Below are 11,863 nucleotides of genomic sequence, written 5' to 3'. Positions count from 1 at the left end.
GACAAGTGCTTAACTATGGATCCCTAACTTACTCTGGAGGAATGCTGTAAGACTGTGGACCTCAGGAGAGTAAAGGTCACATCCATCCCATAGACTAGCACATCCTCAGAACCCAGTGCATTGTTGTGCATATGGCAGGCACCAAATAAATATTTGTTAGATAATAAATGAATGGGTGAAATGAAGTCTGAGGCTTCTGAAATGCACATCTTCTCTATCTTGTATAGTGCAGGGTCCTCTCAAGATTTAATCCCTAGCTCTGTCTACATTAGCATGTACTTATTTGATTGAAGAATCGACACACTTAAAGACTGGGATTTGGAGGTGAGAAGGAGTACATGGAAGTGATTAAGGAAAACAAGGAAATGAGACACAAGTGGCAACATCTGTCAAAGTAAGATAAAAAAATACTTATTACAAGATTACTTATTATATTTCTCATGTCTGTGCATGTCTTCATCTTCACCTTCTGGTAACATATACATCCACATTGAATTGAGCCATTTTCCCCAAATCGAGGATCTTGTGACTTTGAAGTACCATAATATCTTGATATTTCTTTGATAATTTTTGACCAATGAGTTCTAGAGATGCTGGAAACCCTGACAGTATAAAATAACAAGACAGTGTAAAAACATGAGTCAGAAAATCATGACTGCCTTTACACATAGCTACTTAAATATAGCATGGTGACTAAAAGTATGGATTCTGGAGCAAGACTACTTAGATTCAAATCCTGACTTTGCCCTTGTGAGCTGTTTGATTTTTGTTGTTAATTAACTTCTCTGTGCCTTAGTTTTGTATTTCAAAAATGAGTTGTGGTGAGGATTAAATAAACAATACTGTTAGAGCAGTTCTAGGCATATAGGAAGTGCCATATTAATCTTAGTTCTTGTCGTGATCCTGGGTAAGTCACTTATCCACTCTGGGATTAGTTTCCAGGTATAAAATGAGAGATTTTGACTAGATTTTCTCTAAGGCCCTCCTGAACCTACTGTTTTCAAATGCTTACAGTCCATGTGCTTTTCTACATATATGTATGTAGTTTGTGATAGGAAAGTGCATGATTAGTTAGTAAATGCTTTCCTTGATTGTTGGAAGGAGATGTCATTAGGGGATTGAGACAGTCTTCTTCACTAGGCCAAATTCCTTGATGGTAAGAGTGTATCTTTTCCTCCTCAGGATCCCAAGGCCTAATGTGGTGCCTGGGGACAGTGGGTGCTCTGTAAACTGTTAATGGATATGGAATAAATGCCTATGTCTTGTGTACCCAGATATATGGGAATGGGAAAGGGTTGTAACTCCTTCCTAGGCCTTATCTCAATTAAAGCTACTTACACCGAATATTCAAAAAACATTAGTGCTCTCTACTGGAGACATTCCTAGTACAGGAATTCAAGTTTGAGTTTTTGATGGCAAATTCTGATTTGAGTTCATAAGTCCTGGATTTGAGAAGTAGGGTATAGCAGATACACATAGTTTACTGTGTTGCAAGCACAGATTTGGTGTTATGGCATTGAGGATGGCATGATCAGCATTAAAATGCCAAGTCTCATTTCTTTGCCATGTATTTATGCGTTTTTTTCCAGAGCAGCTTTATCTATAGATTTGTACACATGTTGCGTTTGCTTTGATTCATTTTAAGCAAAAAAAAAAAAAAAAAAAAAAAAAAAAAGAGAGACATAGCATTAATTAAAAAAGTAATGTTAAGAAAATGAAAAGACAACCCACAAAATGGTAGAAAATATTCACGAATAATATATCTGATAAGGGACTTGTATCCAGAGTTCATAAAAACAAAACTAAGCAAAACAATAGGATTTACATTTCTCATTTAAGTTATTATTTTCTCTACACCTCAAGTCTTTTTTTGGCATTACTGTTTTCTTTTTCATTAATTGAATATTTTCTAATATTACTTTTTAACTTCTTTAATGATTTTCTTGCTATATATTTTTAGTTATTTACTTAGTGATTGCTTTAGGCCTTACCATATATGTCTTATCAAAAACAGTTTCACAATTACATCAGCAATTTCAGAGAATGTAGAAACAGCATTCCCATATAGCTCTACTCTCTTTTCTTTCTTACTGTGGTATTCTTGTCATAGGTATTATCTCTATGCATGTTATAAGCCCGACAGTACATCATTATAATTATTATTCCTTTATGTAATTTTATGTCTTTTAAAGAAGCTGAGAGGAGAAAAGAGAGCAAGTTTATACGTATAACTTTTTTCTTTTTTTTTAATTGAGTTATAGTCAGTTTACAGTGTTGTGTCAGTTTCCAGTGTAGAACAAAATATTTATGTTATATGTATAATTTTTCTCATATTAGCCTTCTTTCCATTTCAGGTTCTATGCATTTGTTCCTTTGGATTCAAGTGAAACATCTGGAGTCAATTCTTAACCCAATGTTGGTTTGTTGTCACCAACCTCTTTGCCCTGCTATTGGTAAATATATTACATTTCTGTATGTTATATGCCCACAAATACAATTAAATTTATACTGCTTTATGATTTTTAAACAAGATAAGAAAGGATAAGAAATAGGCAATTATACTCCTTTATAATTGCATAATTACCTTTATCAGTGTTCTTTGTTTTGTGTGTGTGTGTATTCAAATTACTGTCTTGGGTCACTTGCTTTCAGCCTGAAGAACTAACTTTAGTATGTCTTGTAAGGTAGGTCTACTGGCAGCAGATTCTTTCAGATTTTGTTTTCCAAATGTCTTTTTATTTCATCTTCATTTTTAAATGATAATTTTGCTGGATATATGATTCTTGATTAAGAGTTTTTAAAATTTGAGGGCTGAGAATAGGTTATCCTATTGCCTTCAGCCCTCTATTGTTTCTGATGATAAGTCAACTGTTAATCTTATAGGAGTTTCCTTAAGCAAGGAGTCATTTTCCTCTTGCTGCCTTCAAGATTTTCTTTGGCATGTTTACTATGTGTCTATTCATGGGTCTTTTTGAGTTTATCCTACTTGCAGTTTGTTGAACTTCCTGGATATGTAGATTTAAATTTTTTAGGAAATGGGAAGTTTCTAGCCACTAATTTTTCAAATATCTTTCTGCTCCTTTCCTTCTCTGTTCTTCTGGTGCTGCCTTTACATGTCTGTTGGTATACATTAGTGTCCCACATTTCTCTGAGTCTTTGCTCATTTTTTCTTCATTCATTTTTCACTCTGTTCTTGGATTGCATAATTTCTATTGATCTATTCTTAAGTACTTTTACTTTTTGCCCGTTTAAGTGTATTATTGATTCCATCTAGTGAATTTTTAAATTTCAGTTATTGCTCTTTTCAGCTCCAAAATTTCCATTTGGTTATTTTTAATAATTTCTGTCTCTTTATTAATGTTCTCTATGTAATGTGACACTGTCATCATGCTTTACTTCTAAAATCATGGTTTTCTTTGTTTCTTTGAACATATTTATAATGGCTTCTTTTCTCACATCAGGTCTCTCCTGCAGGTGGCTTTATTGACTGCTATTCTTCTGGTATCTAGGCCATAATTTCCTGCTTATTTTGAATGTCTCATATTTTTTGGAAAATGAACATTTTAGATATTGCAGCAACTTTGGGTACTGGCTTCATCTCTCCCCTCTTTCAGTGCTTGTCATTGTTATTAGCTTGTTTACTTGTTTAAAGACTAACTGGATTATTTTAGTGATGTCCATTCCCTTCTCTTCCTCCTCTATCCCCTAAACAGACACAGGGTAAAGCCTCTGATGTTTTTCCTCAGGGATTAATCCTTGGAAATGCCCAGCCACTCTGGGATAACAAGGTTTTAGCAGGACTTTGGTGGTGTTAGTCTAGTTACCTGACCACAGTAACCTATGAAACTCCACTAACTGCTGGTTAAAAGCTATATTGTTCGTAACAATGCCCTGGAGAATAAACTATTTACACCCTAATCCAGTCAAATTCAGGCTGCTATGAAGGGACAGTTCCTGATTGTCAATGTTTGAAATTTATTCAGACTCTAGTTCTTGCAGCTGGTTTCTTATTTTTCTCCAGGAACTAGTTGGCTTCTCATTTAGCCTGTATCTTCAATGAATTTATCAGTCTCCTCCCCATTGCCTCTCACCAACACTTCTACTGCTTTTGAAAGCACCCTTAGATTTGAACTTCATATGCTGTTGCAAATAATGTTGGCTCCTTTGGGGAGATAATTTGAGCTCTCTGTTCTATGGTCTGCCTTTCCTCCAAGAGAAAATCTCTGAGCCACAACTCTGGTGCTGGAGTAAGGAACAATAGGTCAATTCTAAGTGACAGCCCAGTTTGAAGAAGTAAGTGCTTAGTGGATATATGGGCAAGAGCCCCAGGTGTCCTTGGCTTGTCTCCATCGGCACAAGCCCCTGTCCTATGAGCTGAGTCAATAGCAATTGGGACCTCAATGTCCTACCATGTCCAAGGTAGAACCTTTGTCTCATGAGAGGAAATGTGGTGGAAGAATGGGGCCCCCACCTATTGGCTGCAGTAGTACAGAACTTTGCCTCAGCAACAAGTATCTAGGGGCAGTATGAGAAATGTTAATGTCATGTCCTTCCCAGGAAGATAACCCTCCAACCAGGACCTGGGGGGAGTCAAAAACTTGTGTTCTTGGTTGTACAAGTCTGGGTGGAGTTCCCAGCTCAATGAGTGGAGAGGGGAAAAGTACGGATCTTCAAATACTAAAGACTCATCATTTTATGGAGCTTTAGTAAATATTCTTGAGTAAATATGTCCTCATTTGCTGTATATCTGTAGTGGCATTTCCATTTGTGTATGCTCATAAGGCCAACTATTTTATAATGGGTTTTGAAAATAATTTTCATCAGTTTTTTGAGGAGTGATTCTGAGTTGCACACCATCATGCCAGAAGTGGAGCCAGGAAGGGGAAACTGATACAGTAGAGATTAGCATTCTCTTTAACTGAGGGCTTGCTGTATCTTTGGTTGCTAGTGGAAGGCCTAAGATATATTTGTAGTATTAAAAATAAAAATTAAAAAAATAATTTTTTAATGTTAGTATGTTAGAAGCAAAGCATAAGATGGCAATTCCTGTAGATGATTTGTTGCTTGAATCCTCTGAGAAGAAATCTTTAGAGAAGTGGAGACATAGGAGAATGCAGGTTCCCAGGCATTTCTCAAGGGAAATCATGTGACCCTTTCTAGAAGCCAGCACTCAAAGCATCTTGGGATGGATACTCTGCTGTAAAGAGACTAAGAGAGTTCAATATCAGCTATCAGAATCAACCTCATAAAAATAATCATAGTAAAGAGTATGTAGAGTAAAGAAATTCAGTGTAGAGTTTATTAACAGCTGCTACAAGAACCCAAATCAACCACATAAACAAAATTGTAGCAACAGTAATAAAAACAATATAACAGCCACTTTTATTGGACACTTTCTACCTTTAAGGAAGTACACTTACTGTCTCTAATCCTCATGATCACACAGTAAATTAGATATTATTCCTACATTTATGCAAGTGAAGAGATTAGACTTAACATCTTCTAGGTCACTTAGCTTGGTTCTAGAGCTTAGTCTCAGATGCAAGCTCTCTGATTCCAAGGCCTGTCCTCTGTCCATTCCTTACACAAAACTGTCCAAAAAGGGGTGAAGAAATGAGAAAAGAAAGAAAAACAAAGGGTAAAAACAGATAAGAGAATAAAATGGTAAGGAAAAATGTATAAAAGTATAGTCATGCATGGGAGTGCCAGGGCAGGATCAACAGGTTCCCCTGTAGATTTTCATTAGCACAAATACCCTCCAATTTGTTCTAAGCCTTCTGAGGTGAGCTTCATCAAGGCTCAACAATGCTGAACCCACAAATCCTTTCAATGTAGCCCTATCTCTACCTTGGGTTTTTGCTGAGAAGGCTGAGGAAAAACTCCCTTAAACTTTCCAGAAGCCCAATTGTTTGAGAGCATCTATGATACATACTATATCTCCTCAGAGAGTCTTTTTCTGATTATGTCATACTCCAAGGATGCAACCATAATGATTCTGAGGTTTAAGCAAAAGACTCTTCAGTCACGTCCTTCGTTTCATATTTGACCCCTCCATCTTTTTTCTTTTCTTTTCTGGCAACACCCTGGATTTGTTCTTTGCTTGGAAACCATTTATGAATTTAATTTTAGGATCATTTCCCTTCCTGGGAACTGCTGCTTTGTGTCTTCCTATTCCCCTTCCCAAAATTGAGTTTATGGTCTCCATAAGATTATATATCATGACAAAAGTATCTTAAGTCTCCTTCAACTTTCACTGCATTTTGCAAATTTTGATGAGTTGTATTTTTATTTTTATTTCATTGAATACATTTTAAAATCCCTCTTGAGACTTATTTGACCTATGTATAATGTAGAAGGGTGTTGTTTACTATCCAGGTATTTTAGGACTTTCCAGCTATCTTTCCATTGTTGATTTCTAGTTTAATTTCACTCTAGTCTGAGACATACATTATAACATTTCTGTTCCTTTCAATTTTTAAGGTGTGTTTAATGATACATAATGAGGTTTATCTTGGTGAATGTTTCATGTTAGCTTGAGGAAAATGTGTATTCTGATGTTTTTGGTATTCTATAAATGTTGATTACATCCTGTAGATTCCAAATAGAAAAATCAATCAATATAATATACCACATTGAGAGCAAAGAAAAAAATGGTCATCCAATTGATTCACAAAAATCCTTTGACCAAATTTAATAATTTTTCTGTTAAAAAAATACTCAAAAATTAGGAATAGAAGAAAACTTCCTCAACATGATAAAAACCATGCATGAAAAATCCACAGCTACATCCTACTCAATGATGAAAGACTGAAATCTTCTCCCCTAAGATAACAAAAAAGACAGTAATGCCCACTTTTCCCTCCTCTATTTAACATAGAATTAGAGGTACTAGCCAGTGTAATAAAACAAGGGAAAGAAATAAAGAGATTTAAAATTGGAAATGAAGAAATAAATTCTCTCTTAACACACGACATGATATTAAATATAGAAATATCAAAGATTTCACCAAAAAATAGAAAAAAATAAACAAATTCAGCAAATTTGGAGGATACAAAATCAACAATTAAAAATCAGTTGCATTTCTATACACTAACATGACAATTCAAAAAATTAAGAAAGCAATCCCATTTAAAATAGGATCAAAGTGATTAATTAAAAATAAATTTAGCCTAGAAGAAGAAAAATTTGCATACTGAAAACATTGCCAAAAGACATTAAATAAGACATAAAGAAATAGACATCCATGTTCATAGGTGGGAAGTTTTAATATTGTTAACCTGTCAGTACTACTCAACAGATTCTACAGATCTCATGCAATTCTTATCATCATTCCAATATTTTTCCAGAAAATAAAAAGTTCTAAAATACATAGGGAATTTCAAGAGATCCCAAATAAACAAATAAAAAATCTTGAAACAGAAGAACAAAGCGGGAGATATCATACTTCCTGATTTCAAAACTTAGTACAAACTATTGTAACCCAAATAGACATATAGACGAATACAGTAAATAAATCTTCTCATTTGCGTTCAAATGATTTGGTAAAGGTGTCAAGACCATTCAGTGGGAAAAGCACAATATTTTCAACAAGTGATACTGAAGAAATTCGATATTCACATGCAAAAGAATGAAGTTATACCGTTACCTTCCTCCATATTCAAAGATTTACTCAAAATAGAACAAAGATCTAAATGTAAAAGCTAAACAAAATCTCTTAGATGAAAACGTAGGGGAAACTCTTCATTCTATTGGGTTTGGCAATGATTTCTTGGATATACACCAAAGGTGTGTGTAGACAACAAATGAAAAAATAGATAAATTGGTTTTTACAAAAATTTAAAACTTTTGTGCATATCAAAGGACAATATCAAAAGAATAAAGGGTAACTCACAGGATGGGAGAAAATGTTAACAAATCATACATTTGATAAGAAATTAATATTCAGAATATATAAAGAACCCTTTAACACAGCAACAACAACAACATAAAAACAAAGAACTCATGTCAAAAATAGTCAAGGACTTGAAGACACCTTCCCCAAATAACAGAGATAAATGGCCAATAAGTACCTGAAAAGGTGCTCATCATCATTATTCATTAAGGAAATGAGATACATTTCACACACATTAATATGGTTGCCATTTCTTTAGAAACAGAAAACAAATTTTGGTGAGGATGTAGAGAAATTGAGAATCCTGTACATCATTGGTAGGAACAAATTGAACAGCTAATGTAGAAAACAGTATAACTATTCCTCAGAAAATTAAACACAAAATTACTATTTGATTCAACAGTTCAACTTCTAGTTACATATCTCAAAAGAACTGAAAGTAAGAACTCAAGTATATAGTTGTACACCAATGTTTATAATAGCATTATTCAAAACAATACAAAAAAATGGAAACAATCTAGTTATCCACTAACATATGAATGGGTAAATAAATTGTAGTATATTTGCTGGTCAGAATGGCTGTCATCAAAAGAACACAAGCAACAAATATTGGCAATGATGTGGAGAAAAGAAACCCTTGGTGGGCTCTTGGTGGGAAAGTAAATTCATGCAGCCACTGTGGAAAATAGTATGGAGATTTCTCCAAAAATCTCAAAATATAATTACTATATGACCCAGAAATTCCACCCCTGGGTATATAAAACCAAAACCAAAACCAAAACCAAAAACACTAATTTGAAAAGATACATGCATGTCAATGTTCATAGCATCATTATCTACAATTGCCAAGGTATGGAAGCAACCTAAGTGTCCATGAACAGATGAATGGATAAAGAAGATATGATATACACACACACAGAGATAGATAGATATAGATAGATATAGTATGTATAGATATTTATTGTATACTACACACACACACACACACACACACACACACACTGGAATACTACTCAGCCATAAAAAATGAAATTTTGCCATTAACAGCAACATGGATGGACTTGGATGGCATTGTGCTAAGTGAAATAAGTCACAGAGAAAGACAAATACTATATGATATCAATTATATATAGAATGTATAAAATACAACAAACTATTGAATATAACAAAAACAACAACAAAAAAAGAAGCAGGCTCACAGATATAGAGAACAAACCAGTGGTTACCAGTGGGAAGTAGGATGGGCAATAAAGGTGTGGAGGAGTGGGAGGAGTGAGAGTAACACACTATTGAGTATAAGACAGGCTACAAAGATGTACATCACAACACAGGGAACATAGCCAGTATTTTGTAATAACTGCAAATTAAGTGGAAATGTAAAAGTTCTATAATAATTAAAAATTAAAAAAATAAAATAGAGTGTAGTACATTCTTACCATGGAATGTTATTCAGCCTTAAAAAGAAGGATATTCTAACACATGTTACAGTCTAAATAAACCTGAGGACATTATGCTAACTGAAATAAGACAGTCACAAAAAGAAAAATACTATATGATGTCATTTTTATGAGGTATCCAGGGTAGTTAAATTCATAGAAACAGAAAGTTTACTCACACCAGGAGCTTGGGGAGAGGGAAATGGAGACTTGTTTATTGGATACAGAGTTTCATCTGAGCATGATGCAAAGGGTTGGAGGTAGATAGTGATGATGATTGTAACATCTATGTGAATATACTAAATTCCACTATATTGTACACTTTAAATAGTTAAAATAGTAAATAGTTGTGCATATTTCATCAAAATAAAATAATTAGGTACTTTAAGTGGGAGGGAAATAGAACTTGATTGTCTGCATTTTCTATATTAATGGACAGTCAGCAGGGGCAGAGAGAGATTGGGGCCTTAGACCAAATATATCAGGGGAGGAATTCATTACTCATGTTTGATCAGGGACTGTTTCCTGGACTAAGAGTGGGCACCATATTCAATGCAGCCTGGGACCACTGTCCACAAAACAGTGGTCAGGGAATAAGATCACATTATCTGAAGTAAAAGGAATTTCATCCAAATAACACTGTTGAGTGGCACAACCACACTTCCATGGAAAAAGAGACACAAGGAAGAATATTACAGAGTTGTCATATCAGTCCTAGTAGAGTCATAGAAACTGAATCCACTTTAGTTTGTTTAAACATAATAAATTTGTACAGGTGATAAAGGAATAGAGGTCAAAAAACACAAAATTCTTCACCAAAGCCTTTCCATTTTTGCCTATAGGTAATGAGAGGGATATTTATTACCCTTCGAAATAATAAACAAATGTCACACTTATTCATACATCCAACCATTAATCTTTTTATTCATTGTTTCAATCACCATGCACTCTAGGTTTTACCTTACTTTAAAGTTACCATATTTGGTCCTTAGGGCTATATAATACACAATTATATCTCCAGGCAAGATGCACTATGTTGAAACCAAACTTAAAAAATGACTATTTGGTTGCTACTTAGATTCTTGATCACTACACATAAAATATTTATATATATACACACACACATACACATACATACACATACACATATCTATATACACACACACATATATATACACACATATATATATATATATACATGTATATAATTACAATATTTATTTCTGCCTAAATAACATTATGTAAGGCTCATACACTGTGTAAGCTGCATGAGGACAAGATCTTTGCTTTTCTCTCTTTACATAATCCAGAACAATGGCAGGGAGGACATAAGAATTTAACAATGTAAATAATTAGAACCAAGCATTCATTAATGAGGATTAGAATAGATGTGTGAATAAATTGTTAACTACTTTTTAAAGACTTTTTATTTTTCTAAGTGACCATTGTCAGTTTTATAATTTTTTATTAAAAGAAAATAGAAACAGTATTTCAAAGAGATATCTGCACTCATGTTTATAGCAGCATTAACTACAGTAGCCAAGAAATGAAAGCAACCTAAATGCCCAACGCATGAATGGATACAAAAGATGTGGCACATATACATATACACAAGGGAATATTATTCAGTCACAAGGAAGGAGGATATCCTGCCATTTGCAACATCAATGGACCTTAAGCACATTATGCTAAATGAGATAGGTCAGAGAAAGACAAGTACAGTGTGATATCACTTACATGTCGAATCTAAAAAAGACAAGGCTTCTCTTTGCTCTTCAATGCAGGGTGTGTCTAGTCCAAGGGATTAGAACATATGCTTAAGTCAAGCTCTCAGTGGGAACAGATACACAGATATTTCTGTAGAATAGTTTACTTTTCCATTAAACCCCATGATACATTGGTCACATATTCATTACTATATGGTTTCTTCTTTAAAAGGCAAAGCCATTCATTCTTCCTTCTGAACACTTGAAGCCACGGCTAGATGGAGTCATTTAAAGTCTCCAGTGAAGATGAGTTAACATCCTCACAGAGATACAGAGACTGTGGTGAATAAGGTCACAGAGGGGGAAACTGTACTTGAAAGAGTTTCTTCTGCTCCTCTGGTCCTTAAGTCAACTTAGAGACCTTAATCTAATATCTAAAATCCAAACAATCTATTATCTCAGAGGTTTGGTGTGATCATGGAATTCTGGCAATTGAAAACAATCATACATGTGTCAGCTTTTTGTTTTTACAGAAGTTTCTTACTAAGTACCCTCTGTGCCTAAACATACACTATGAAGATGTAAAGAAAATACATATATATATATATATATATATATATATATATATATATATATATATATATATATAAAATGGTGTCTGTCTTCAGAAGAACTTTACTTTTATTTGAAAACAAATACTAGACCAAGTTAGTTGCACCTGGGCCAAGACTGTGTTCAAAGCAGGATGTCATGTACCTCTAACATGGAGAATGTGATGTCTTTTCAGGATCTGAGCATCACTCCTAGCTTGGATCCTGATTCTGAGAGTC

Source organism: Camelus dromedarius, unplaced genomic scaffold (assembly GCF_036321535.1).
Source record: "Camelus dromedarius isolate mCamDro1 unplaced genomic scaffold, mCamDro1.pat HAP1_SCAFFOLD_179, whole genome shotgun sequence".
Classification (NCBI taxonomy): Eukaryota; Metazoa; Chordata; class Mammalia; order Artiodactyla; family Camelidae; genus Camelus; species Camelus dromedarius.
Note: the sequence above shows the minus strand (reverse complement) of the source record.